The 27,265-nt window shown below is 46.1% G+C and overlaps 1 protein-coding gene across 7 annotated transcripts in view; it reads left to right on the forward strand.

The window, feature by feature from the left end:
- The window catches only part of LINGO3 (leucine rich repeat and Ig domain containing 3), a 1,135,152-nt gene that overhangs the window by 1,089,118 nt on the left and 18,769 nt on the right, over positions 1 to 27,265 (forward strand). For all 7 annotated transcript variants that reach the window (XM_078669069.1, XM_078669072.1, XM_078669068.1 and 4 more), the window contains one exon: positions 9,822 to 9,927. The gene's annotated coding sequence lies outside the window, so the exon portion shown is untranslated. The remainder of the gene's footprint in view (positions 1 to 9,821; positions 9,928 to 27,265) is intronic.

A 27,265-nucleotide genomic window follows, 5' to 3' on the forward strand; every position in this document is an offset into this window, starting at 1 on the left:
CTTTGGCCGTTCCGTCCTCCAGGACTTTCTGGTGTGATTATTGGTTCACAGACCCACCACAGGGGTTGGTATTGCTGGGGTATCTATTCTAAGGTAAGGAATCTAAATACTAACCTGTTTCTTTCAGATGCACAAGTTACTTACATTCGGTAACGATATATCTGTAAGAAACAGTAGTTAGTATTAGATTCCTTACCGACCCACCCATCCTCCCCGTTCTGCGAACCGTTATCTAGGGTTAAGGTCATCCCCTTTCAGGGCCCTAGTTTCATGGCACCAGTGTTGGTTTTTAGGTCTCGTGGCGTTTACAGCGCGAAGCGCTGTCTCGCCAGAGACCTATTGTCAGCGACTCAGCTTTCCAGGAGACAGGACCTGGCCGCGCGCATCTCCTCTCCAAGAAAGCGATTTGAACGGGCCACACGCACGAGAATGTGTGCTCCATTGAACAGGCCACAATTCCCTTGCAATGCGCACTTACAGACACAGTCAACTTTGAACGTCATCGTTTTTTTTCTTCCCTTTCCAACTTTCAGTTTTCTTTACTTTCAGTTTTGTTCTTAGTGACTCCCTCGCGCACATGCACATGAACACGCGCTCCATTAAGCAGGCTACAATTAGGTTTTGCATACTTTTGTATCACTGGGTTGTAAAAGCAGCGTCTGCTTAAAATCAAGTGGCGCCTTCTTTACGGCTGTTTACAATGCTAATACGTCAGTTAAGTAATAGCGTTTTTTTTGGGGTACAGCGTGTCAGGCAATTATTTTATTTCGTACTGCGTGCCAGGCGGGCAAGGGCATGATTGTTGTACCCCCCCCCTACAACGCCAGAGTCTTGAAGTAGGCTGTACCACGGCCTGCCACTATTAATGCATACTTTGTAATTTGCATCTATTAATCGCGTTTCACACGCGACAGTGCTTTGTTTGTAGTGAAGATAGTCATTGCACCTACTCCTCTTTTACAGACAGTCCAATAGCCAGGGACGCTTGAGAAGGATGCGCAGCACCCATGATCCCACCCGCTATGGGTAACAGCGACTCCTGAAACCACCAACGTAGTACCGTCCTAGCCGTCCGCAAAGCGCTTCAGCGCCTCGTCAAAGGCCTTAAGCACTATGTAACTCACTACATATATACTGGTGCCATTTCTTACCACAACGAGCACCCGTCACAAAGAGGTGGAGGGTGAGCAGAGTTACTACCTATCGCGCGGCAGGTGGTAAAGCAAGGATGAGAAGTACGGGGTTCCCTGGACCACGATAGGTCTCGTTTTGCTGCTCTGCGAGGTAAAGCAGTGCTCGGCGCTCACTCACCTGGGTGTGTGATCCTGGCTCTCCCGTCCCAGGAGACCGCTCGCCTCCTCCCGGTGCTGCGGCGGTTTTGATGCTCTCAGACCCTTCCTCCCTGGAAACCAGTGCCTCGCACACAGAAGTGCCGGGAGCCACCCGACCCCTGCAGTAGTAAGTCCAGAGGAGCCCCGGGCCGTGTGTCAGGGGTACAGCTCGGTACACCATCCGCACACCCCTCTCGTGGATCCACGGCGCCTGCACCACTCTCGGCTGACACTCGGCTCACCTCGCTCTGTCTGCTACACACACAGACAGCGTGTGTGTTTCTGAGAGGAGCCGCCTCCCACCCGCCCTCTCTCTCCCCAGCACCTCCCCTTCCCTCCCCAGCACCTCCCCCACAGCCGCCCCTCTGCAGTGACCGCACCTGCTTCCCGACCTTGCCCCTCCGCGCAGCGCTGCGCCTAAATATGGCAATTTGTTATGAGTTCCCGAAAGACTCTCCATGTCCACTTCATTCCCATAAGAAAGTTATAACCAGCCTCCGAAAGAAATGTGGCCAGCCCGACCCTTCCGGTGTACGCATGGACGTCTGCCGCAGTCTGTCGTCTATTTCTGATGGCTCTGCCGCCATCTTTGGGTGGTAGCATATTCTAACTTGCCCTTTACTAGATTGAAACAGTACAGCAAAACATCCAAGCCTATAATGAACATGATTGTTCTCTGCTCGAATTGACGATTTTTCAATGTAGCAGCGACATATAATCAAAAACGGAACAATTTTTCTCTCCGAAAATTCATCTATTGATGTAATTTTTATTATGATTCTAAAACGTTAGAAGGAATTGTTGACAGTATTATGTGATTTAGCGACAATTTCGTTCAGCCGTCAGCCCCGTGCGTGAGGTGCATCATCAGAGCTGTGTGAATAATAACAGCTGTGAGCCCGTGCCTAAGGTGCATCATCAGAGCTGTGTGAATAATAACAGCAGTGAGCCTGTGCCTGAGGTGCATCATTAGAGCTGTGTGAATAATAACTGCGTCAGCCCCGTGTGTGAAGTGCATCATCAGAGCTGTGTTAATAATAACAGCTGTGAGCCCGTGCCTAAGGTGCATCATCAGAGCTGTGTGAATAATAACTGCGTCAGCCCCGTGAGTGAGGTGCATCATCAGAGCTGTGTGGATAATAACAGCTGTGAGCCCGTGCGTGAGGTGCATCATCAGAGCTGTGTGAATAATAACAGCTGTGAGCCCCGTGCCTGAGGTGCATCATCAGAGCTGTGTGAATAATAACAGCTGTGAGCCCCGTGCTGAGGTGCATCATCTGAGCTGTGTGAATAATAACTGCGTCAGCCCCGTGCCTGAGGTGCATCATAAGAGCTGTGTGAATAATAACAGCTGTGAGCCCCGTGCCTAAGGTGCATCATCAGAGCTGTGTGAATAATAACTGCATCAGCTGCGTGCATGAGGTGCATCATCAGAGCTGTGTGGATAATAACAGCTGTGAGCCCGTGCGTGAGGTGCATCATCAGAGCTGTGTGAATAATAACAGCTATGAGCCCCGTGCCTGAGGTGCATCATCAGAGCTGTCTCAATAATAACAGCTGTGAGCCCGTGCCTAAGGTGCATCATCAGAGCTGTGTGAATAATAACTGCGTCAGCCCCGTGCGTGAGGTGCATCATCAAAGCTGTGTGGATAACAACAGCTGTGAGCCCGTGCGTGAGGTGCATCATCAGAGCTGTGTGAATAATAACAGCTCTGAGCCCCGTGCCTGAGGTGCATCATCAGAGCTGTGTGAATAATAACAGCTGTGAGCCCCGTGCTGAGGTGCATCATCAGAGCTGTGTGAATAATAACTGCGTCAGCCCCGTGCCTGAGGTGCATCATCAGAGCTGTGTGAATAATAACAGCTGTGAGCCCGTGCCTAAGGTGCATCATCAGAGCTGTGTGAATAATAACTGCGTCAGCCCCGTGCATGAGGTGCATCATCAGAGCTGTGTGGATAATAACAGCTGTGAGCCCGTGCGTGAGGTGCATCATCAGAGCTGTGTGAATAATAACAGCTGTGAGCCCGTGCCTGAGGTGCATCATCAGAGCTGTGTGAATAATAACAGCAGTGAGCCTGTGCCTGAGGTGCATCATTAGAGCTGTGTGAATAATAACTGCGTCAGCCCCGTGTGTGAAGTGCATCATCAGAGCTGTGTTAATAATAAAAGCTGTGAGCCCGTGCGTGAGGTGCATCATCAGAGCTGTGTGAATAATAACAGCTGTGAGCCCCGTGCCTGAGGTGCATCATCAGATCTGTGTGAATAATAACAGCTGTGAGCCCCGTGCTGAGGTGCATCATCAGAGCTGTGTGAATAATAACTGCGTCAGCCCTGTGCCTGAGGTGTATCATAAGAGCTGTGTGAATAATAACAGCTGTGAGCCCCGTGCCTAAGGTGCATCATCAGAGCTGTGTGAATAATAACTGCGTCAGCCCCGTGCGTGAGGTGCATCATCAGAGCTCTGTGGATAATAACAGCTGTGAGCCCGTGCGTGGAGTGCATCATCAGAGCTGTGTGAATAATACCAGCTATGAGCCCCGTGCCTGAGGTGCATCATCAGAGCTGTCTCAATAATAACAGCTGTGAGCCCGTGCCTAAGGTGCATCATCAGAGCTGTGTGAATAATAACTGCGTCAGCCCCGTGCGTGAGGTGCATCATCAGAGCTCTGTGGATAATAACAGCTGTGAGCCCGTGCGTGAGGTGCATCATCAGAGCTGTGTGAATAATAACAGCTCTGAGCCCCGTGCCTGAGGTGCATCATCAGAGCTGTGTGAATAATAACAGCTGTGAGCCCCGTGCTGAGGTGCATCATCAGAGCTGTGTGAATAATAACTGCGTCAGCCCCGTGCCTGAGGTGCATCATAAGAGCTGTGTGAATAACAGCTGTGAGCCCCGTGCCTGAGGTGCATCATCAGAGCTGTGTGAATAATAACTGCCGGCAGCCTCGTGCTGAGGTGCATCATCAGACCTGTGTGAATAATAACTGCGTCAGCCCCGTGCTGAGGTGCATCATCAGAGCTGTGTGAATAATAACTGCGTCAACCCCGTGCTGAGGTGCATCATCAGAGCTGTGTGAATAATAACTGCGTCAGCCCCGTGCGTGATGTGCATCATCAGAGCTGTGTGAATAATAACAGCTGTGATCCCGTGCCTGAGGTGCATCATCAGAGCTGTGTGAATAATAACTGCGTCAGCCCCGTGCGTGAGGTGCATCATCAGAGCTGTGTGAATAATAACAGCTGTGAGCCCATACCTGAGGTGCATCATCAGAGCTGTGTGAATAATAACTGCGTCAGCCCCGTGCGTGAGGTGCATCATCAGAGCTGTGTGAATAATAACAGCTGTGAGCAACAGCATACTTTTGCACACACTCTCACTGCTCACCAATTCAAAGTTTGCTAAAAAATGTATGCAACGCATTGTCATACACAATGCCAATAACTCAAACTTTAATGCTGCGAGACCTATTGCATTGTAAATGCTTGTTATCATGACTCTGCGTTTCTGGCGCGGAAAAGCTGTGTATAAGAACTGACGTCAGCGCGCGAGGGCGGCGTCTAAGTACTCCGGCGACATCATTCCGGCGCCCACGACGCCGACGACGGACGCGGATCCGCAGACGACGCCTACCGACGTGCAAGGGTACTGCTACGCAAAAGTTTCCGGATCGAGTCTGACACCTGGGGATATTCTAAGGTAAGGAATCTAAGGTAAGGAATCTAATACCAACTACTGTTTCTTACAGATATATCGTTACCGAAGGTAAGTAACTTGTGCATCCTTATCCTACCTTCCCCCTCCCCCAAACTCCACAAAGATTAAACCCTGCTCCAGTCCTTAGGCTTTCTGTTTACAAAAGGAAGTGAGCTGGGCCCCGGTGCACTGCACCCGCTGCACCACGGATAGAGACGCCCCTGGACCCAGCCCCGCTGGCCCCAGGGCAGCGGTTTAGTAGCGTGGAAGATGAGAGACGGTGTGAACACAGGGACCACAGCGTCACGGGCAGCCCCTAAAATAGTGTTCCCGCCTGAGAGGTGGTCGGTGCGGGGTTCCCCAGGGACTGACGGGGGACGGTCACGCACTAGTGTCAGCAGGTGTGCACGAGTGGTGTCACCCCTGCTCATTGTTTCCAGGACTCCTCGTGGTTTGACTATTAATATCCCGATGTGTGTTTGTGAGGGGGGGCGTTAGGGGTAGCCAGCTGGTCGGGAAGGCCTCTCTCTCTCAGGGTGGCTAGGGTGGGCGCACGTCACTGAACATCTCTGGGGCCCCACAGCCCTTCTGTGCTTTTCACAAGGAAGCAATATTTTTGTTTCTCACGCAAGGGGCGTGGCATAGGAGGGCTCCCCAATTCATGGGGATCCCTAATTCATTAAATAAATATAGATATATATTTAAGATATGGGAGTTTCTGGGACCCTCTCAACACATTCTGCAAGGACCCCCTTCATTTTGAGTTACCCTGGCTGCCTCACAAGACGTCACACGAAGCCAATATCTAATATGTTGCTGCAAGATGTCCCCTTGGACGGACATTTTGCCATATTAACCCTTTGAAAGACAGGCCTCCGCAGATACAAGAAGGGGCGGGAGCAGGCCAGTCAGAGGTGTTTGTGAGGCCTGGATCACTACCAGGGCACAAGTTCTAAAAAAATAAGTGGGGGGACGCTGACGTCACGACAGGAAGTGACGTCACGAAAGGTGGCTTGCACCATCAGACTCATTGCCTCCCTTCGCTCACCCCTCACATGCAATTGCATCAGAGAAGCCAGCGCATGAGCAGCGTTCTGAATGAGCTGCGATCTCGCCCCACAGAGGCCAAAGAGTGAATGTGTGGCTCCATTTGCTCCAGTAATCGAGCTCCTGGTAAAATAGTCGGGGGACGCCGTCCACCCACGTGGTACCCCGACTCGAGCCCTGATCACTACCATGATTGTAGGGCTGGTGAGGGGTGTCTCTGCCACATGAACAAAACAAAAACAATATTCTGGGGCACACTTCAAAGCAACACCAGTAAATGGCCCCACATAGTGACGACTGATGCTTCCTGCCTCGTAATGTCTGCTTTTGTGATATATAAGGTACTTTAATAGTTGCTGCGCGGGGCCTGGAGGAAATAGCTCTGGCTGTTCCCCCTTTGCATAGCTGGTAACTGTCCTGTTTTTGCCGGGACAGTCCCGGCAAGTTGGAGACGGTTCCTGGTAATTCACTATCTTGGGCGGGACAGTCCCAGCAATTGCACTTCAGAGAGAACTGCAGGGAATTGCGATGGGAATTTCAAACTTTAGGCCAAAGTAGCCGAGTTGGAAAAAATTCTCCAATGCAGATGAATGGGAGAATTTTTCCAACTCAGCTTCTTTGGCCTGAAGTTTGAAATTCCCGTCTCAAATCCCTGCAATGCTCACTTTATTGAGTAGACCCTATAATCTGCATTATGTAAAGTAGGCATAGTTAAATTATGCTAATTATGTCGGTTGGACAGAGTGGGCGGAGCTTTTGGGGCAGTGGGCGTGGTACATTTTCAAGTACCGTATTTTCGGGCGTATAAGACGACTTTTTAACCCTTGAAAATCTTTCAAAAGTCGGGGGTCGTCTTATACGCCGGGGTCATTTTATGAGCAAGCGAATATAGCCCAAACCCTATATTTTAAAGGAAAAGTAGGGGGTCGTCTTATATGCCCAGTCGCCTTATACGCCAGAAAATACGGTAAGTAATTGATAGCTGTGCTGCAAAGTGACCCTGGATTTTTTTTTCTCCAAATGTGGTCGCCTGCAAGGTCGTTCCCTGCAGCGGAAACAGAATCCTGCTACAGTCTACCTCAGCCTACAGCGCTGAGTTCCTGAGTATTTTGGATATATGAGTTAACGCATATAATTTTTATTTCCTCCACCGGTTAAATGATGTCGCTAGTGCATACATTTTTGGTTAAATATACCCCAGAACAAGTAAAAGTGTTACAGTGGTTTTAATCTTCATTTACACACCTACCCCATACCTTGCCACAAGTACATTTACATATGCAAATGGGGTTGTGGAAAAACAGCTAATGACACCCACAGTGTTATGACTTTGGATTTGTGTGACATCTTCCTGATGGTCACTCTCCCGCCTGCACCCTGGATGCCACGGTGTTCCGCCTTAACCCCACCCTAGCTGATAACCTGGACGGAGCCATGCTTTGGCCATCATTAAACTACGTGTGCCTAAATATTAAACTTTAGTCAGGCCACTGGAATTATGCAACAGTGGGCGACCAACTTATGCGGCAGGCTTAACTAAATTATATGACAAGAAAAGGAAAATGATGTGACATAATGTGGCCCATTTTTTACACTATCACTGCATTATATTAAAATTTTTACATATGTTAACACTGCCTGGACAAAGATTTACCCTTAATAGTACCATTTTAACATCCAGATACAGCAGTAAGCAACTGAAAGGTAAACCATCAACATTCCACTGCACTGCAACACATGCAACCAGGTTTTTAGTAACTTTTGATCTGTTTGAGCTAGAAACTAAATTTTTGTTGTTGTTAAAATCTACAAATTATACATCAGATGATGTATTATTTGGCAAATACAAAGTTATGAAGAAAACACCACAACCGCTCAATCACATAATCCTAGTGGTCCTGACCATAGTTCTACCTCCTCGATTCATCCACCTTGACCATGGGTTTTGCTCAGGGTTAGACAAGGAACACCCTCAAAAACTGTGTACCAAGAAAGCACAGACCAAGACAACCCATCCTGTGTTTGGGTGCGTACTCGTCTGTAGTGTATCACAATCAATTCACAATCCATCTTCTTTCAGCAGGACTAAGTCACAGTTCGTGGAAATGTATACATACATACATACATACTTGATATGTTTAGCTTTTGAGAAAACGATCATAGAGAAGCAGAATGATAGCTTATTTTATCTTTGATCATTTTACAAATGGTAACTCAGTGCTTAATTTGTGCTGGTGTTTGCCGGTGCTTGGTACCAGCACTTACTTTATAACACCAGCACTTTTTTATGACAGTTCACCACATGGTGGTGCTGTCTGTGCATTTGCAGCGGGGTACACAAGTTTAGCAATGCATTATGCACTTAAAAAAACAGCAATAGCAGTTTGCCCGGATCACTGGTACTGGCATTTTGTAGGACTGGCAGGGGCAGTGGGTGGTGCAAGCTGCTGTTACATCCTTAGTGATCCTTTAGGCGCTGACAATTATATATTTAGAAATTAAGCACCAGGTAATGTTACATATCATGATGCCTGAGGAACATAAAGACATCCATATTACAGCAGAACTTAGGGCCTCTTTGTCAACAAACAGCCATACTGTCATAGTGACAGTTTGACGTATGGTCAGAGAACATATATTTTTAAATCACACTTGATGAACTAACCTCTTTCCACCATAACTTGTCCAAATTCTGGGATACAGACAGAGCTAAACGAATTAGGAGTAGCATTGAGCCCCACTTAATCTTTCTTCTAGATGTGGCCTAGAGAAAGCTTCTGTCTCTCTAGACTCATGTTTTTCAAAAAAAGGTAATGAAAATACATACATAGATAGATACATTTATGTTACAGCTAAATTGTCATAATTTGTTTCGTAATTCTTTAAAGGGACTATCTAGGTTACTACTCATCGGTATATATATATATATATATATATATATATATATATATATATATATATATATATATATATATATATTCCAGCTCCAACCGTCCCTTGCTCCAAGAAAACGATCACGCACTCGCGTATTTATATATATATAAAAGGTATCCGATTTATATCCTCAAATTAACGAAGAGACCAAAGGAGCGGCACACTAGGAAGGGGTTTTCGTTACGCATTGCTTTGAATTAACTTTATTGAGACATTACGAATAGTATGACATGCTCTTTATGAATTAACTTTATTGTGATGCTATGAACAGTATAATCATGCCCAAATCCGTACATAAATGAATCAATTGTGAGATGGACATTAATATATTATTCATGGTATCACAGGGATTATTATAAAAAATGTAGAGATGTTATATTATCTTTTTCTGTCATTAGGATTTCTTTTTGTCAGAAAGTGTAGTATGTCTACTATGTTGATAAACTCTCACCTGTATTTCTAAGGGAAGTTGCTGACAAAAATTCACTCGAAAAAGGCTAACGCCGAAACGCATCGCCTTGGTGCTCAATAAAGTAATTGTGCAGTCTCCTGGTGTGCCGCTCCTTTGGTCTGTTCGTTCATTTGAGGATATACATTGGATACCTTTTGCATAATAAAACGGCTGCTGTCGCCGTCAGCTGGCACCGACACCGTGGGAAGGTGAGCTGCTAAGTACAGTGACGGCTGTAAATAAATAAATATATATATATTATAAGTTGATTTTGATATCCACGAAGACAAACAACCTTTTTTCAACTAATAATAAAGTAAAAAAACAGACTGTGTGAACTTTCTCTTCTCTTTTATCCTCTAGGGACTGCCTGCCTGGTAGGTGAATTAAGACCACAGCACCGACCCTGCTCTGCTTCAAGCCCTCTCTCTGCTCCCAAATGTGGGATCCTCCGCTCCGCTGTAGGACGGTAAGAGCCAAGCTGAGCACTGGGCTGTGGGAGACATGGAGAATCCGCTGACTGACAAGGATTTCTCACAGGAATCACCTTGTCGGTCAGCATCAGGGCTGCTGTATATGTTCACATATAAGGGCTTTGTAACATACTATGCATGTTCTCTTTCAGCTTCTCTGATTATACTACTGAATAACTATGATGGAAATACCATGGTATTAAAAACATGCAAAAAATATCAAGAACCAAAATAATCAGAAGGTGGGTATTGATTTACTATTCGTAAATCCACCTATCCACATCATGGTACATATAGTTGGAGATCGGAATAGAAAATCTATAATTATATACTTAACCCCTCCGCTGCGCTGAACGTTCTATTGCGCGGGCGGGGCCGCGACGTTCAGCGGACGTGCTCAGCACTACCAAGGTAGTGCACGCGATGTCCGCTGAACGTGCGCAGCACTTAACTGGTTAATATACTTACCTTTCGATATTTCGGTTTCAATATTTTGTTCTCGATATTTCCATACCACCCTACTCTGTCTTCGATATTCAATATCCTGCTTCTTTAAATTGAGTCCTGTTGTAAGGCTGACTAGATATTGTAAGTGAATCCCTGTGGTTGGCTTCGTATCCTGTGCTTTCATTTCATCTTCTGAAGATGACGTGATATTTGGAAGGTGTCGGATATGGTGTTGGTTGTAGGAGAAGCCACTCCTGGGAAGCCATCTGAATGCCATCAGCAGATGGCGGCCCAATTCTCTCTACAATCAAGGTTTGTGGCCTTGTTGTTAGAGGGAGAGCAACATGAATATGTCACTTCTCTTAGAGCTGTAAAAATCCTTGCTCCGGCCCTGGACATCATGTCTGACTTCACCACACTTGTCCCTTAAGGGCTATGCCCGTTGCTTCCTCTCAGTTTCAATCGAGCGTGAGGCTTGATTTGATCCAGTCCAACTACAACAATTAAAACAAATGATAGCTGTGGCCTATTGGAATAAAAATTGATCAGACACTTAATCTCAACCGTACAAATTGACACGAAATCATGATATTGAAATGGGCGATTCTCCATTACAAAAATAGAATTGTCTCTATGTTCCTTCATCTTTCAGTGCATGACAGCAGATGAGAGGTGAATCTTTCTTCCATGTTTTTCAGAGGAAGTATAGGAAGGTAGAACTTTTGCGGTCGGTGCTAAATTTAGAGATATTCTATATAGAGTTTGGGAAAGGAAGAGGATTGTGGTTGTCAATGTCCATTCATAACACAGGGCTTGATTTAGATCTTGGCGGACGGGATGCTCGGTCACAACAGTGACGGAAATCCCATTATATCCTATGGTATTTATATTTCGGCAGACGGGATATCCGTCACCATTGTGATGGAGTAACCCGTTCGTCAAGATCTAAATCAGGCCCACAGTTCCTAATCCTGAGATTGAAGTCCTGCTTTTGAAGTTAAATTGGAACTGAGTCAAGAAGGGGAGCTTAAAACTCATTTCCAAATTTGTAATCTGAAAATGTACACTTCAGTGCGATTTTGGAGTATTATCCTAACCATAGTGCAGTAGACAGTTAACCTGATACTAATGCTATTGAAGGGATCCTGGCCCTGGCATTTCTCCCTGTGTTCCAAGTGCTTCTTTCGTCCCAGCGTCTCCATCACAGAATTTGTTCCCATTTTAGCATCTCGTCCTGTCCCAGAATCACCTCTTATTCTTCTTTCACACTAATTCTCCTGCTGTGATGGGTTTTCCTCCTGTCTCACAGTTTGCTCCTGTCTTCCTGGTGGCCTGTTTTAGATACCCTACAATAGTTCTTCCACTGATTGGTGCCTTTTCCTCCAATCTTCCAAAACCACATAACATTTCGGGATTTAGGGCATATTTTTTTTTTTTTTTTTACATTTTTAATGCAGTTTTCTAATTATTTTGTATTTTTCCTAATTTCTTTACACTTTCTTCCACATAAAATCACGTTTCTTCATATGTACCCCAACGAAAAAACAAAAAAAAATCTGGTGTTTCTCCAGAGCTCCTTGTAGAAGATCATCAGAAATGAGCATTAAAACTTACAGAAAGTAACTTGCTGTGTGTTAGTTTTACAACTTGGAGATGTCTTCCGGGATGTATACTTTGAGGGAAATTAGGTTTCGGCATTGATGCGGGCTCAGGGTTTAACCATGGACTCACTGCCAGTGCTTAATTTGAGCCTGTGGTTTCCTCTGCTCAGCACCGGCACTTAATCATCAACACCAACACCGGCGCTTGTCATGAGCACCAGTTAAGGACACATTCATTTATGGTCGGCACAGGGAGATTAAGTGATTTGCCCAGAATCACAGGATGTTGAGTCGACGCCGAGACGTGAACCTGGTTCCCCAGCTCCAAACTTGGCAGCTCTGGCCACTACACCACACCGTCTCCCCACTTTCATGGTTAGTAGTTAGTTGTGTTTTAGACGGCGCGTACAGGAGAAATGGGCCGGTGCAAGCTGCCTCCTGACGAGAGCCCCAGCACTTCTTTTTTTAACAAATTAACCACTGCTCACTGCAGGTTCAGTACCAACTCATCTAGGTATAACTTTAACCAATGGTGTGCACGCTACCAGAAAATCCAATTATGACCTCAGCTCTCGAGGGCATTATAGGCTCAGAGATGCTCTAACCCTCTCTGCACATTCCAGGCTTTTCTTGAACATTCAAGAAAGATGGCAGCGCTGCTGTTTGCTGTCCAGAGCAGTCTGTGGAGGGCACATGGGCAGAGCGAATCTGCCCCCAGCGCGCTTTGATGAGCTGAGGAACTGGCTGCTGTCTGACAGATTAATCCTCCACGCTTCTCTCCTCGCTGTCAGCAGATTACAAATCTTCCCTATCCCAGGGAATGTCTTTCCTTCCTTACTTATAAGGGTATGATGCATTTTTACTCTTTCGTCTTAGCTGCTCAATAGCGTCACTGAGCATTGCTGTCTTGGGGACAGTTTCAGGATTTTTATGCAAGATTGCAACTGTAATTGCATTTACATAGCGCTTACCAGGGCTTTAAGTGGATCGGGTCTTGCAGGTGCTCAGCACCGGCAGTTCTGAAAGGCAGGTGCCGAAACGGGTCTCTATCGGCCTCTCAATTTTTGCCCTCACCCTCGATGTGAAAAGCAAATCTTAACTCTGCATTGGTACCACCCTTCACTGCCTTTGAGGTAACTTCAGAGAGGCTCGAAAACTCCGCTCTGACAGCGTAGTGGATGAAGCCAGCCACGCCTGCTCCCAGGGCCCGGTCCAAGCTTCCGAACCCTAGCCAGGCCCCGGTGGAGCCGCGTCCCCAGCGCTCGGACTAGGGATCGTTATAGTTCTTTTACAGTCTCATCATTTGAGTACGAAAATATTGTCAATATTATATGCAACAAAGACATAGTTGTTTCATACGTAGCTTATGCAACTAACAACCGTTGACGAAGCCAATAGTCCAGGCTTATTGTAGGTAATCTTATTTATTGCATTATATATCTGGATTCAATCACAGAAGCAGCAAAATGCCAGTAGGTGGCGCCCTATGCTAAGCACAGATTTTTAGTTTACCTGTTTTAAAGCCACACCCCTTTCAGAGACACACCAGTTTTTTTCATCCCACTTAAAGCCCTGGCGCTTACTACCCCTGACGAGGCGTTGACGAGCTTTAGGAGGGGCAGCACGATTGCCTAACTTGAAGGATTTCCCAGCAGACTTGGTGGTATTGACAGGCAGGAAGGGACTGGTGCAACGTCATTCACTCGTCAGATTGGGCCTCACCTGTGACTGACTGACTGAGCTCTCTGCGCGCCTTTAAAAAGGACCATGTCTAACAGGGAGTCTTCCCAGTTCCCGATGGAACGACCACCCCTGGGTGCTAGTTGCCAGCATTCATAAAGGGTCATGGGACAGATGACATCCAATTCACTGCAGATTGCAAACATTTGGGGTGTAAAGTGTTTTTAGAACCAATGGCAAATCAGAGGCACCACAGTTGGCATGGTTATATTTCATTTTAGAAAATAAGTTTACCTCAACCCAGCACTCTTGTGAGAGGCCTCGCAGGTCAAAGTTTGCTCTGACCACCATGTGTGTGGGGTGACAAAGAAGAGTGGGGAAACAGGCAGCCTAGGGTTCTCTCTGGGTTATGGTAAGCAGGATGTCACAAGGACTGGACAGGAGACACGTTAGTCCCCAGGTCTGTAATATTACAGGGCCCAATGCTCCTGCTGTTAAATGTGTTTATAGATCCAAAAAACGAGCCTTGCATTTTGTCAAATTAATTAATGATGAGGCGGCCACTAGATGGCGCCGAAGGCGGCACCTGCCCTATTTTACTTGGGATTAGGTGCTTGTGCCACCTGATGTAAACAAAAGGCGTGGAGCCCTACATGTAATTTTCAATCCAGACCCGCAGAAACAGACTTCCTCAGAGCACAGTCCATAGAGGTAACTGCTTATTTTGAGGTCTCTAACCCATGTCATACTGGCTAGACAGCTCAAGTTAGGGAAAAATCCTTCAGACCGAATTCAGAATCCTGCTGTGCCTTTACAGCGCCGGCAAAAGAACAAACGCGTCTTTAGTATGCATTTGTTCTGCACGTAAGTCGTTATAATGACCTGCCTTACGGGGGGCGCATTGGCGGAATGGTGTCAGATTTAAAGTCTAATACCTTCCCTACTATTGCGCCTACTGGAGTTGGAATAGATGGAATAGTAAATGAACCTGTTCCAAAATCCAGCGCCCCCCCCCAGGCCCGGACTGACCGTTGCGGGCACCGGGCACTCCCCCGGTGCGCCGCAAGGGTGGGGGCCGGTTTTGGGCCCCTGGGGGCCGTTTCTGTTACAGGGTCGTTTATGCAGCATAGCTGCAAAATCGTCCCTGTAACAAAATAGGCCAAAAAACCGGCCCCGGCAAAGACCTCGGTCGCACCTCCAACCTCCCCCAGGGGGCCCGGCCGAGCACTTTGCCGGGGCCGGTTTTGGTTCCCAGTCCGGCCATGGCCCCCCCAGGCAAGTCGTTATAACGACTTGCGTGCTGAACCTACGCGTACTAAAGATGCATTGATTCTAATGACGGCACTGTGAAGGTACTGCGTGATTCCAGCTTGCGGAATACCGTCACATATTCCTCAAGCTATGCTCAGGGCAACTGGGATTTTAATGCGATTCTGCGGCCACAACATTTTCTGCTTAAATATGGATTTTCTGCATTTGCCACTTAATCTGTCATACACTGCATAATCTGCATATTTTAATTAAAAAACTGTTTCAATAAATCGGCTCAAAAGTTACTAAGCATGTGGCCGCACATGTTCACACGCAGTGGATTGCCCTTCGCAAAGATTGATTGGTCATCTTTCATTTGTTAACTACTGTATTTGGTTCTTAAACTGATACTAAAGTGGCTTAGTCTTTGCCCAGAGATTTTTGCCATGTGTAAAAAACACTGAATAATTAAGCAATACTATCAGAAAATGCATTGCATTACGTCACATAATTTGCCTTTCCTTGCTGCATAATTCAGTCAACCCTGCCGCATAATTTGATCCTAGATAAACACAAGCAGATGATTGACCGAGCGCTGAAACTTTTCAGACACCCACCCCAGTCACAGATCTGTGATCAACCCATCATCGTTCTTTAGCTCACTTCGCCACCCCAGTTCAGACACAGCTATATGCAAATCAGTCTGACCCTGTGCCTCATGGGAACAGTCCAGCCCAAACTGCCAAGCCAGGTCTTCCCTGGACCGGAAACAAGCACCCTGGGATCGGTTTCAGGGTAACACCCCTCATCAGCCAGGCTAGCTTGAATCCAGTGGCAAAATGAGCAAGGGACCCACGTCTGGGCATCCACTGCCAATTTAGGGCGAACAAAGCAAACACAAGAAGATGATGGACGGAGCACAGTGGCCCTAGCTAAGCTTCACCAGCGATAGGATTTTCAGGACTTAGAATTCATTAGCGAGCAGAGGCCACCTCTGGCGGCTGTGACGCATCCCTCGAGTGCCCCGGGCGGCTGTTGGTCCCGACCCTGCTGGCCATATCGTGTGTTTTGCCTGGGACAGCCTCCAGCAGCAGATGGCATCTCGACAGGTCGCTCCCCCTAGCTTCTCTCCTCGGCCTCTGCCAGGCAGAGCCCTTGGGCTGTAAAGACAGCCAGAGGACAACTGTTTCCACTTGGTCTCTGTCTTCTGTTCTTTACAGAGCTTATTTACAGCGCTGAGCGTAAGGAACTGGCGATGTTTATAAGCAGAGGTCAGAGCGCATTTCTGTCTCACAGGGCAGTTTTAGGCATTTTTGTGGCGTGTCACGCGATTGTTTTTTCTTTTTTTGCTGGTTTTTTATAGCTCGAACTTTACCCAAAGGTATTGGAGTGCTTTACTTGAGCACCAGTTACATTACACAAGGACACATTAACTTTTTAGGAACGGGGACATTAAGTGATTTGCCCAGCATCACAGCATGTTGAGCGGTGCAGAAACTCAAATCTGGTTCCCCAGTGCCAAAGCTGCCAGCTGTGGCGTCGGTTACGCCACATCCTCTCCCTGGATTCATATGCTCGAGCCGATTTTCACCTATTCTCAAGTTACTGACTTTATATTGTAATTGCATTTGTATAGCGCTTACTACCCCTGATGAGGTGTTAAAGGCCTTTATGCCGGGCAGCACTCTACTCCAGAACCCAAGGTTCGTGGTTAGTCCAATATTATTGGTTATTATTGGCTACTGAGATCAGTCTTGTGTGTTTAAGATAACCTTTCCATGCATTCACCCCAGTTTCTTTGTTGGTGGATTAAATGAACTCAATACTCTAGCGAGGCCGCACTCATTCCCAGTTCACTGACCTCATAAACTCCCGTAAGGCCTCACCTTTTCTCACATCACTGACCTCATGCAACTGCAGTGACTTCTCGCTCATTCCCACAACCATGACGTCATAAATTGAAGTAAGGGCTCACTCATATTCTCATCACTGACCTTATAATCTTCAGTGAGGTCTCACTTATTCCCACATCCCTGACCTCATATATTACTGCAAGATCTCACTCATTTGCACATCACGTAGAGTCATTAAACCCCCGAACAGCTCGCTCAACGCTGCTTGTCCAGCCCATGTGCTGCAGCGGATCTCGCTTATTCCCACCGCACCGGCCCCATCTGCTCCACTGGAATGGCACTCATTCCCATGTGACTGAGCTCGTACTGTGTTGGATTATGAATAGACCTCCTGGTTGCATGGTATTTATTTTTTGGCCATTTTTGTCTGTGTTTATCCATATTTATTTTTTGGCCATTTTATCTGTATTTATCCATATTTATTTTGTGTTGTGCGTATAAACAAAGTTGTTAGACTGTACATTTCGATATCTATTTCACTGATCGACAAGCACTCATACTTTGATGTCTGTCGTGTTTTAGCTATTTAAGCTGCCAAATATTACATAATGATACATACAGTGGTAAATACTAGCATTTTACCATAAATGTATGTTGGCATATGCCATTATTTAAAGAAATTTCATCCTGTTTTTTAATTTCCCATGCTGTCCATCTGCTCAGCTGGAGGCCTATAATTCATGAAAGACAGCAGTGAGAGTCACTTCAAAGAAACACAATTTTCTGTATTTATCCACTTTTAAAAATAAATGCGGACAGAAAACAATTTGTTTTCTGTCCGCATTTATTTTTAAAAGTGGATAAATACAGTCAATATTTATCTGTAAAAATACTTTAAAACGGAAAACAGGAAGCCTTGATTATGAATCAGCCAATCTCACGCTGCACTCCTGTGCTGCAGTGGAGTCTCACTCACTCTTATATTCCTTTATTGGTGTCGGGAATGAGCTTCAAACACGAGAGTGCACACTGCAGGGGTGTTAGTAGGTCAGGAGCAGCTGGGACGCATCTTCTCGGAGTCGGGTTGCTTGGAAATGTATCCTGCAGCCGAGGTGTGCAGCAGCACAGTCTCCTAGGCTACTCCAGTACCCACAAACACCACACCGTAATACACACAACTCACACAAGAAGCAAAGGACAACAACCAATTGTGAATCAGACCCTCTTGGGGTTTCTCGTTCAATGCCCCTCACTGGTCTTGGGCGATCTAGTACAGTCAGTGATTGATTTGCAAAAGAAATAAGTGCTAGGGGTCTCGCCAGGAGGCTACTGCGGCTTGTGCAACCCCTTGCCCTTACTAGCACTGCCAGTGCTAGTAAACCTCTACTACTAACCATCACACTCCTACAAGTGTGATCATTCAGACTGTTCCAGGCCCCCAAAGGTACACAAATGGTTTGGGCATCAGATAATAGTCTTGCCCAGTCAACCAGGAAGTTCCTCTTCAGCCATGTGTAGTCATCTAGGAAATATCTCTTCAGCCTTGCACAGTCACCTAGGAAGTTCCTCTTCAGCCATGTTTAGTCATCCAAGAAGTAGCTCTTTAGCCTTGCACATTCACTCAGGAAGTTCCTCTTCAGCCATGTTTAGTCACCCAGGAAGTAACTCTTTAGCCTTGCACATTCACTCAGGAAGTTCCTCTTCAGCCATGTTTAGTCACCCAGGAAGTAGCTCTTTAGCCCTGCACATTAACCCAGGAAGTACCTTTACAGGCATGTTTAGTCACCCAGGAAGGGGAAATGGGTCATGAGAAATGCGTCTATGAATTGGAATGACATTGGGAACAAACGCGGATGTTGTTGAACTCTACAATGGCAATGCGCCAGATGTTGTTGAGCTTACAGAGTTTTGGAATAAGCTGGATAACCTAATAAAGGTAGGACTGCGCAGAACGAGAGAGCTGGAACAGGAGTTACTAAGCCCAATGGGGTTTGTAGACTAATATGTGGTCCTGTAAAGCCTACTGCCAAAGCCTTTGACGTGTGAAAGGACAAACACTACTGGAAGAGCATGCATCTGGTGTGCACAGGAGGGTAAAGAGTGATGATCAGGTGAAGTGTGATGTTCATGACTTGAGCAAGACCTGAGACTGTGCTCAGTGCTTAATTTTGCTCGGGCACCTGCACTTAATTGTCAGCACCAGCTCAAGTAACAACTCCAGGGATGGATGGGCCTTTGCAGTCAGGCATCATAAAATCTGATTCCCCACAATCCCCCAGCCTACTGTCCTTCCTCTTCCTTTCTGAGAGTTGCCTTTTAAGAGGCGGAGATTCAAGCTTGGAGGTCATAGCACCGCTCACAAAGCTAAAGTGTGAAATGTATCCTTTTCCCGGAAACCTCACATTCTCTTGATCTGCTTTTCTGCCACAATTTAATCCCCCGTGGTAAGAACATACACTGATGTGCAAATGCCGTGCTGACAGATGGCCAAATGGAAAGCAAATCGCAATTTTTGGCCCGAAAATAACAGCAGTTCCTTTTCCCTCGGTTGCAGCGGTTGTAAAAGCGTATACAGTGTTCCGCCAACCCTTGTTTTTATTCAGCTTTTGATGGGTTTCTCTGATTATTAAAAAAGTAACTGGGCCAGAATGAGGATTGAAAATATTTTTAGTAGATAATCCCTCCACCACAGCAAAAAAATGTTCCCGGCAGGGCTTATGGGCCCGTTAGATCCTGTAGCCGAATCCGTAATAGGATCGTCAGCGGAAAGGATTAACTCAAAGCTAGCACGCTATTCTGCACATACTCACAGCTAACTCAAGTGACGGGGCAGAATGGTGAATGTTTTATAATCTTGGTGGGATTTGTCTGCAGGTATGAGTGCACTGATTTGTCTCGCAACGGAGAACCCTGTCTGCCAAACTCGGTCCACCCGCCCAATTCCTTGACAACCTTAACTCAATCTATTAACCTTTAAATTAGGTCCTATGTGAGTTAACCAGCTCTTCCAGGTGTGCAACTAAGCTTGCTATTCAAAGACTAAGTCTATATTAAACAAGGGCAGCCCTAATAGTGTGCAATCTCTCCTATGGTCTCAAAATGTCTCTTTTTCTAATACATTTTCAAGGGCTCGTTTTGAGGTCCAGACACACCACCTAGCCCACAGCGGGGCAGATGTCACCAAATGATGCTCGCGATACAGGGCCAGCCCATTCAAGGAAGGGAGTGGGGTTTGCCCACCTAGGCGGCTGCCGCCAAGGCAATGTGATCCAGGTTCAGGTAAACTGCGAGCGGCTATTCCACATGCCTGTGTAGGATAGTAGAATTCTCGTGCTTTAATGTTGGCACCTGAAATATACCATCAACTGGGGTGATATGTCCAGTGCCAACATTAGAAGTGTTCCTGACATGCTGGAAGTTTTCTTGCAGTAAACAAGGCATGCTTTTGTGTGGTGCCATGCAAGACCACCATGGTCAACATCACTCTTGCACGGGGGTGGCACACTAACTTGCTTAAATTGAGTGGTCAGTGTGACCAGTGGCAGCATCAGCAACACCACGGAGGAGCGACCCCATTGGCGGACCTGTAGTTGGACTTTACCAGCAGCGAAGCAACCTTTTCTTAATAGGGTGGAGATTAAATGCCAATTGTCTTATTGTTAGCCATCCAACCTAACATTTTAATACTTTTATACCCAAAATGCACACAACTTTACATGTGCATTTGCATGTAGGCGGGCATTGGAAATGTTTACGAACACCCACATTGTGTAGTCTTCTATATGAGAACTATCTTTCATCTTCCCTGGGACCAGCTAGGTCTCACTAAGCTACTAACAAAGTGAAATCTGTCCACCTGATACTTTCCACTGTCGTAGATGGAATTTACACTCAGGAACGGATTCCGTGAGTCAGGATTTGAGAATTGCAAGTCTCCCCACCTCCATTGGTGCAAGCATATCTTATTAAGTACATATTTGGCATATTCTTCGGTGATTTAATGTTCATAGTGTGTTTGATTTTGCTTACTTTTTTCCTGTCTAATGTAGTGTGACCCATTTGAGCTCATAAAAGATTGCTTCCACCCCCCCTCCTTTTAATTACGTAAAAGTAAACTAACAGTCAAACTGCCGCGCCTCATTTTTTGTCTGACACGGGTGAGCATACAATGTTCCCCCTGTCAGAGAAAACTTCAGTTTCCCTACCCTCACGCACTCTACTTCCACCCTCGCACTTATCCCACCTGGTGGTCCCATCACAAATATACCACCTGCTCACAGAGGTGGTAAATGTAGACGGTGACCCCCAGGAAATTCTGTGTGACTTTACTAACCAGAAAAATTGGCTTAACACAGTAATTTCTCATTCCATGGGGTTTAACTTGTAATTGCACAGTACTGGATCGCAGTTACCACGCTGCAGAAGTAATTCACGTGCAGATATACCCTGCGCATTACCTGGAACTCATAATAAGGGCCTAAGTGTCACAACAGAGGACGGATGCCTGCAATGGTTTATGTATGATACAGGGGACGTCTGACCTTCCCTGAAGTACAGAATGGTACATTCTTCACCTGGGGGAGTATCTAACCTTCATAAAATGCTGCATGGTACATATTTCACTGGGGAGTGTGGGTTCTAACATTCATGAAGGGGAGCATATGACTGCTGTGTGCCCTCCAAAGAACTGCATTGTGTGGGAAAAATCAGAAAGGAGAACCCACTTCTCATTGGCTGTCTCATCCAATGGAGGCAGCGGCTTAGTGCTCGTGGGTGTGTGCCCCTCCAGAGTACAGGCGGCACCCCACATTGTATTGTAATTCATTTATATAGTGCTTACTAAGCTTGATGAGGCATTGAAGCGCTTTACGCTGGGCGGCACACTTGTCTATAACCCAGGTTTCGTGATTAGTCCAGTGTTATTTGTTATGGTTTGTAATTGTAATAGTCTGTGTCCACTCATTGATTAACTCCAGTTTCTAAATGGTGGATTAAATTAATACGAGTTGGGTTTGATCATTCACGGTGGAGGAGTAAGTAAACGTATGCAGATGGTTGGTGGGATTAGCAGAAGAGACAGAGGAGAGTAGGCGTTTTCAGATTACAGAGGTATGACTTTCAAAGAAGGAGAGGTTGTAATCCTTGAAACGAGCTGTGAGCAATTTGCAGAAATACAAAAATAGTGATTGGAGTGAGCATGTATGTGACAGAGTAGGCTGTGCCCAGAGGGAGGAGGCCTGCAGCGGAGGTAAGGAGAAAAGGAGAGGCCACATTCAGAAGCTTTAAGGAAAGGCCAGTGCTCCATGCAGGGTTTTAGGAATGTAGAGGAGGCTTTTTGAGCTAGCATGCAATTTAAGGAAGCACAATTGTAGGAAGGAACTGTATTATTTGCATGTGAGATAGTGATATAGTAGGTGCTTGTGATAGGCACTCTAGTGTGGCAAAGAGTATATCCACTGCTGGTCTACCTGTAGACCACGGCTCCAGCAAGGTCAGCTGATCAGGTGTGGGATTTTAGCATCAAATACTTACTCAATCAAGAGCATGGAGCTGCCCAATGCATTATAATTTAAACACATCACAATTATGAAGGGAGGGGCCTCTATATAGAGTCAGGTCTGGATAACAAAGTAACTGCAGCCCTGGGAGGGTCAATCTGCCCTTCGAGCCGTGCAGCGGCAGACAGAACCCCTCTTTTGAATTCAGCACCATATTCTCGAGTCCACCCCGTGGAGAGACCGCGTTGATTTTGCAATCATCCAGCGACCAATGACGTTTAGTCCAAAACTATGTATGCAGTTCATGCACATTTGTTGCAATTTTTATTGTATTTGTTATTTTTAATCTTATACTGTTTAATTGGGCACTTCCCTCCCTCAAATGAAGAGGTAAAAAATCAAAATGGAGATTGAGGAATAAACCAATAAAAAAAAAAACAAGTGATATTGCCTGCCATTGGATTTCGCATGGTTAAAATGACACGGATGCGACGAAGAGATGTTAGGCGGTAGAAAAGACTCCCCGTCCTCAGCTTGCGATACATTTATGTGAATAGAGCTTCCCTCCAGAGTCCTCAACTTTCGAGCATCGTCTCTGTAGGCACTTTTCAGTACCTCATTTCAGGTGTCTCAAAGGGCAGCCCAGCTCCGATGGATCCTATTTGTTATTCTATCTGTGTCAGAAACATGTGATGGAGCGAAGGCCTACGGCAGATGATTCACTTTGCTATGAATTATTCTGTATGCAACTCACCCCTTACTAGAGAAACCTCTCCGTGCTGCCTTTCCCATACATTATTCTGCATGCATTACAATCCTCGAAGGTGGAATAGTCCCGCCAATTGCACGTTTGTTTACATTATTTAATAGATGGTGACAGTTCCTTAAGATGTCTGTCCTATCAACTTTCGATGGCACCTTCTCTGCCTACTGTCGTGACCATGAGTCATGGAGATTCAATTTCCAGGGAGGCAGACTGAGTAACGTCTACTTTTAATGTTATTTTTAACGTGGTTGTTGTAAAGTGCCGTGCTTGGCCTCTTCACAGGTCGGTCCTATTGAGCTACTCTGAGAGATGGACGATATGTTGTCCTATTGGCCAGTGCTCCTGTGGATATCCATGGCAACCCTTGTCTCTATGTTCTTACCTTTTGTCTTCCTGTGCTATTGGGCCCTGGGAATGTTTTATCCCTTATCCCATGTGTTTCCTCACTTTGCATGTTGCATCTCACAAGGAGGCAGTATATTTTCGCTGGTTATCAGTGTGGACTGCTTGTCCTCCTGACCAATTTCCAAAAGCTGTTGACCATCTTCATGGATGTCTTTATAAGGGGTTCTATCATGTTCATTAAACTTTGTGACCATGTTGAGTCAAGTACAAAATGCTGAGTCATGGGGGTGTGTCCTGGTTCAGTGTATTCCCTCCCGCCATGGATGTAGGGGTAGCCAAGACATCTGCTAATCCTCATATGCCCTCCGGTACCTCCCGGCACTGCCATAAGTACCTCTCAGGGTTTTATGAAGGCGATACAGGAACAAAATTAAAGCAGAGCTGACAAAGAAAGGGGGAAATGAACAAAAGCGGTAAAACTATTTGAAAAATGTGCCAATACTCCGGAAGTAACTGAAAGACTACTATTTTTGATAAGTAAAATAAACAAACTAAGAAAAAATAACAGGCCAGTTAATGAGGAAATTAATTTACCCATATTTTGTTTCCTAAAGATCCACTTATGTAATTCCAATTCTTGATTTTGTTATGTTACGCATAAGACCCATAGCAGCAAACAAGAGACTGGGAAGAAGAAAAGCTGGACACCCAGGTCAACCCTGTGATGGCATCAGAGGTCAAAGGGGGTGTGATGTCACTTCCGTTGCTCATGTATTTTATGGACTCAATGTCCTTACCCTTGCTATGTATGCATCAACGCCTTTTGCACTATTTAGCATTGCTGTGCCCTCTCTCACGACTAGGCGTTGCTAACCGAGAAGCCCCTTGACCACCTTCCTGTGTGTCATTTCCGCCTCTCTCAATAAGCCTTGAGACTAATGCTCAATCTAGCCCCATCCTGCAGGAGGCAGCGACCAGAATGAGGCTTTGGGAACTTTCATGGGTCGGTCATGGTAGCCCATTCAGCTCTTGTAGCAGCCCTCTAGCGTGCATTCTATGTGGGCAAGTGGCAGAAAGGTTACTCCTTCCCTGATTTGCCCTCTGTTACTGCAGACGTTTTCTGTGCCGCACTTCGGCTACTTCCATCCCTATGCGAGCCGGAGGGGTTTACGCCATCTGGAGCACGGCACGAGACCCCTATAATTTGTGAATGCATTCGTTATCGAACTAATGAGAGAGTTGTGTGTTCATCTGGTGCCTACGGTGGTCCATGCTGTCTGATTTCCTCTTTTTTCCTCTCCCAATGTCTCTCTCTTTTCCCCTTGCTTTTTTCATCTCTCTCCCTTTTCCTCTGTTTTCCTATGTCTTTGTATATTTTGTCTCTTTTACTCTCATTCTTTATATGGCTGGCTTCCTTGCTCCGCTTGACCCATCCCCCAGTTGCATTTGAAGAGTGAGCCACTGGATTAAAGAGTGCCAGTTCCTAGTTGGCATTTCAGGCAACACACCTGCACTAAAACCACCAGTCTTCCTTTGTCATTCCAAGGTAATCCACCTTGCTGGACACTGCAACCATCTCATTGGCATTCGAGGCGGTATCCTTGTGCTATCGAAGTGTGGTTAACACAATGTAGGGCTGAGCTGCCAAAGGCGCAGGGGACACATGTTTGCCATACGTAACGAGGTGCAGCGGGACGCGGCGCGAGGGCCGCGTGCACCTAAAACAATTACATTTTTCAGGACACTCTTGCCTCCATTATATGCAGGATTTTCTGAAACCGGAGAAGATTAGACTCATCACAGATGTGTTTTCTACTGCCTGGCTCCTATGAGGTCAGAGGTCACCCAAGGTGTTGCTTCTTTGGGCAGCGCATCGTTCTTCAGCCATAGGTGAACTTCTGGCTTATAGTGTTATGTGTTCCACTGGAGCATCTGGCCTGCACCACAACAGGATGGATGGCTTTGGGGTCCATAGGGACATCTTTCTGACATAGCATCTTGTCCATAGGGGCATGTGATCTATAGGGCATCATTCCTACATATCAGCTTGTATATGGGGGCATGTGAACTATAGGGACCTCATTCCTTGGACATATAGGAGTATTTGGCCTACTTAATATCCAGAACATAGAGGCAAGTTGTATTTATGGTGTTGGCCCATAGGGACATGGATTATATAGGGCCATCTAGAACATAGGGTGTGTAGTTTATACCAACATGTGCCATTTTTAGGTCTTTACTACAAGGGAGTCCCTGGGACAAAGGGTCCCTCGCCGGGCTCTCACTGAGCAGACCATGTTGAGGGGGTTGGGTAACCATCTCTGCCAATGAAATGATTGTCCCTGCTAAAAGCCCTTTTCCTTGATGTTCAGAAATGTCTAAGCACTGTGTAGGATTCATAGAACAAAAAAGTTTGCCACTAACTTGTGTCTGCCGGTATCCTCAAACAAACGTTAAAGTTTATTACGTTTTATTAAGGGATCATGATTGCTGATGATGGTCGATTGGACAGCGGCAATGGCACCAGGAAGTGGACTAGCTGGGCCAATAGCATCAAAGTGTAAAACAGCTGGGCCACCAATAGAATTGGGGAGTGACGAAACTGGGCCTATGGCATCACGCAATGAAGGGGCTAGGCCAATGGCATCAGGGGGTGAACAAGCTGGATCAAATTCATAGGAAGGCGACGGAGCTAGTCCAATGTCATTAGAGGAACTAGAATAGACCTACATAAAACAAGCATTGGCAAAGCCATTACATCTTGTCTTGTCAAGTTGATGGAATGGATATTTTTTTAGTGTCAGCATATGCCACTCCAATAAAGAGAAGAAAATAATGACAACATGCTCCTTGAAAAGCAAAAAGAAAAATGCACTTGGTTTTAATGAAGGTGAATTGGTGCTTCCTAGCAGACAGTTAAGTTTAGAACAAGTACTAATTCACATCACAGAAAATTGTGATTTTTATTGAAAGGCACTATTATCTTTGAATGACTGTAGACTGAAGACAAAAATATAAAGAATTAATAATGGAAAAAAGCAGTGACAAAGTAAATATTATGTCCTTCAATCCTAGCCTTTTGACGCGGATGTGCACTTGTAATCAGGAAAAAATGCTATTAATCGCAGTGCAAATGAGCCAGTGGCTAAAGTGGGCTGTCCAGTTGCCCTACGTTTTATTGGCTGGTGAGCGTAAGCAAAATATGAATGCAGCTGAACAAACCAATAGATGATGGCTCCTCCTTCAAATCCCCAAACAGTTGCGGCTTGCCCACATGGACGTTTGGGCTCTTTCTTCCTTTTCTGCCTCTATTTTATTATACCAATAGTGGATATAAGCCTGTTATTCACGACTGGCATAATAAATATAAAATGTCTGCCTGCGCTGCGTGGGTTATGTGGCAGCCTGAGCCGGGCCGTGAATCTGTCTGATGGCCGAGCGCCGACACATAGAGGCGCCGGCAGCAGCCCGCAGACAGATAGTTCTTGGCTTGGGAAGACCCAGTCCTGCCCTCAGGGTCTGCCTCTCTTGAAGGGGCTATCTATCCATTAATGAGGCTGTCACCTCACTCTCTCCCTTCTCATCACTCTGTGGTGTGGGTGCGGATAGGAGCGTCACTCACCCACACCACTCAGTAACAGACTGGGAGAGGGTGAGGTGAAAAACCAAGAAGTCTGCACAGCCAATGGCTTATTTTCACTCTTCAGAGCTGTGGAAGGAGCTCTGCGCCTGCCCGATGGTCCATGCTCCTGCAGCTGAGGACTGAAACAGAGCGATGTGACCTTTAACCTTCCATCTCTTGGGGAGAGGATGTGGTGTAACAACCAGAGCTGCCGAATTTGGAACTAGGGAACTGAGCTTGAGTCTCGGTGTTGGCTCAACATCCTATGATT

This window comes from Lissotriton helveticus, chromosome 12 (assembly GCF_964261635.1).
Source record: "Lissotriton helveticus chromosome 12, aLisHel1.1, whole genome shotgun sequence".
NCBI lineage: Eukaryota > Metazoa > Chordata > Amphibia > Caudata > Salamandridae > Lissotriton > Lissotriton helveticus.